Below are 2490 nucleotides of genomic sequence, written 5' to 3' on the forward strand. Positions count from 1 at the left end.
GGTTCGAGACCAGCCTGAGCAACATGGCAAGACCTTGTCTCTACAATAAATCAAAAAATCAGCCAGGTGTGGTGGCACACGCCTGTGGTTCCAGTTACTTGGAAGGCTGAGGCGGAAGGACAGCCTGAGTCCAGCAGGTCAAGGCTGCGGTGGCTATGAGAATGCCACTGCCCTCCAGCCTGGGTGACAGAATGAGACCCAACTCAAAAAAGAAAAAATCTGTCAAGCCACCACGCCCGGCTAATTTTTTGATGTACCGTAGAGACAAGGTCTCGCGAAATTGCCCAGGCTGTTCTTAAATCCCTGACTCAGGCAATCCTCTCGCCTCGGCCTCCCAAAGTGCTGGGATGACAGGTGTGAGCCACCACACCCAGCAATAAAAGCCAGGTTCTTACACATCCTGTCAAAGGAATGAGAGAGGTTGAGAGAATAAGATGAGGTGATCTGTCTAGGTACTTCCTCTAGGTCTGTCTGAGATCAACATCAGAGAACGCCAAACGATGGGTTCTTTATCTTTTTTGGTGATGACCAGCGGACTCTCTTCCAGTAGACAACACACCACGCACAAAGAGCTCAGTTTTAAACCCTTCACTGTCAGAAATGGCCCACTCGCAATGGAGACGGAGGACGAGACTGGAGGTGGCTCATGTTGGCAACTACAATAAACCTGGCTCTCTCCACGCCTGCGATGTAAGCACTATTATCTCCACTTTGTAAATAAGGACGCTGCAGCCCAGAGAGGCTCGATCCTATGACCGCTGCTGTCCTGCAGCGAGTCAACTGCACAGCCAGGACTTGAGTCCACCCTGTCCCTGCTCTTTCGCCAAGTCCTTCAGTGACACTGGCTGCCCGGGCTTATCAGCTTGTCGAGCAGACGCATCTTCGGGCGGCTCTCCCCGATTTTGTCCAGGGGCTCTGTTTCTGGAGAAGGGGATGGGTGGACTTTTCCCCTAAGCTTCAAGCAAAGTTCACATTCACAGAACTTTCTCAGCGGTAGCCAGAGGCCACGGAGGCTCCTTTGGCTCTGATCCAGAAAGTCAGGGAGCAGTAGGCACCTGGGTTTATTTGACAAACTAGGGGATGGGCTCCCGAGATGGTGGGCTGCGACGGAGACACTCCCGCGGCCGATCCAGAGTGTGCCTCAGCCCTTTGGAGAAGGGTATCGGTCTGGTCCCAGGCCTCCCCTCCCCTGCCGTCTGACGATCCTGTCCCAATGACAGAAAGCCACCTCTCAGGCCCTAGGAGAAACAGGAGCCCGTCCTGAGTCCCTTGGCCCCGCGGTAGTTGCCTCTCAGAAGCAGCGTGTGTGCGGTTCAAAGGACGTGAGCTGTGGACTCAAGACAAGCCCGGGCTCTAACCTTCGTTTCTTTTTCTCGAGCCACTGCCTGACTGCAGAGAAGTTAATGAATGACTGAGCCTTAGTCTGCTCATCTGTAAAAGTGGGGATGACAGACAATGCTTAGCCACAAGGATTAAACGAGGGGATATATACATCTGCACTTGGCAGAATAACCAGGCACTCCATTTTAAATTTTCTTTCAATCCTGTCCGAGTCGATCAGGCTCTCACTTCACAGAGAAGAAAGCCGTTGCTTTCTTGGAGTTGAACCCAGAGGTCTTTCCTCTCAAGCCAGGATTCCCTTTCTCCAATTCACATGGTCACAATTCACAACAGCCACCCAAGTTCAGCAAGCCAAGACATTCGCGCACAGCCCTTGCCCAGGCACACATAAATGTCAGAGGCAGACTCTCTAGGAGAGGACCCCAACGTCCTTGCGAGGTAAGCCCTATGGATCCCGCCAAGCTGCAGGCTGAGATCCAGAAACCGGAGGGAAAAAAAAAGAGAGAGAGAGAGAAGAAAACATTCCGAACCTTAGTGAAGCTGCTGCCAGAAGTCCAGCGGGGCAGAAGAATTGTCTGAGGGGGAAGGGGAAGGTGCTGGCTATTTAAAGTGTGGCTCCAGGAGCCCTCTGAGGCCCTTGTAATTCTAAACTTGGCCCAGCCCACATTCCACCCTCGAGCCTCCCACTCCCCTCTTTTCTCCTCCCCTCAGCCACCAGCCGGCCCACACGAGAGCCTTCGCAGCCTGGGGAGTGTGTGTCCACCCGGCAGGTCAAGTCCGGAGCTGGTGAGCTTATGGGAAGCAAACCCTGCCCTGCAGCTCACGTGTTCTTCCCTCTGGGTGACCTCAGGGTGTCTCCACAGGGATCCTGCATTCCACCTATTTCTCCAACGCAAGTATCCCTGCAAATCCATCAAGAACAGATGCTTCTGGGGTGGATGCACTGGCTCATACCTGTAATCCCAGCATTCTGGGAAGCTAAGGCGGGAGGGTTGCTTGAGCCCAGAAGTTCAAGACCAGCCTGGGCAACACAGCAAGGCTTCGTCTCTACAAAAACATTAAAAAAATTTAACTGGGTATGGTGGCGTGCTCCTGTAGTCCCAGCTACTCAGGAGGCTGAGGTAGGAGGATCGCCTGAGCCCAGGAGGT

General features: G+C 53.5%; 1 protein-coding gene across 1 annotated transcript in view; it reads right to left on the reverse strand.

The window, feature by feature from the left end:
- Positions 1–1954, reverse strand: part of SLC6A13 (solute carrier family 6 member 13) — a 56611-nt gene extending 54657 nt beyond the window's left edge. Inside the window, exon 1 of the mRNA XM_008060192.2 lies at positions 1872–1954. The gene's annotated coding sequence lies outside the window, so the exon portion shown is untranslated. The remainder of the gene's footprint in view (positions 1–1871) is intronic.
- Positions 1955–2490: the final 536 nt, after the last annotated feature.

The sequence above is a fragment of the Carlito syrichta genome, unplaced genomic scaffold (genome assembly GCF_000164805.1).
Source record: "Carlito syrichta isolate Samal-C Ts95f unplaced genomic scaffold, Tarsius_syrichta-2.0.1 Scaffold304555, whole genome shotgun sequence".
Lineage (NCBI taxonomy): Eukaryota > Metazoa > Chordata > Mammalia > Primates > Tarsiidae > Carlito > Carlito syrichta.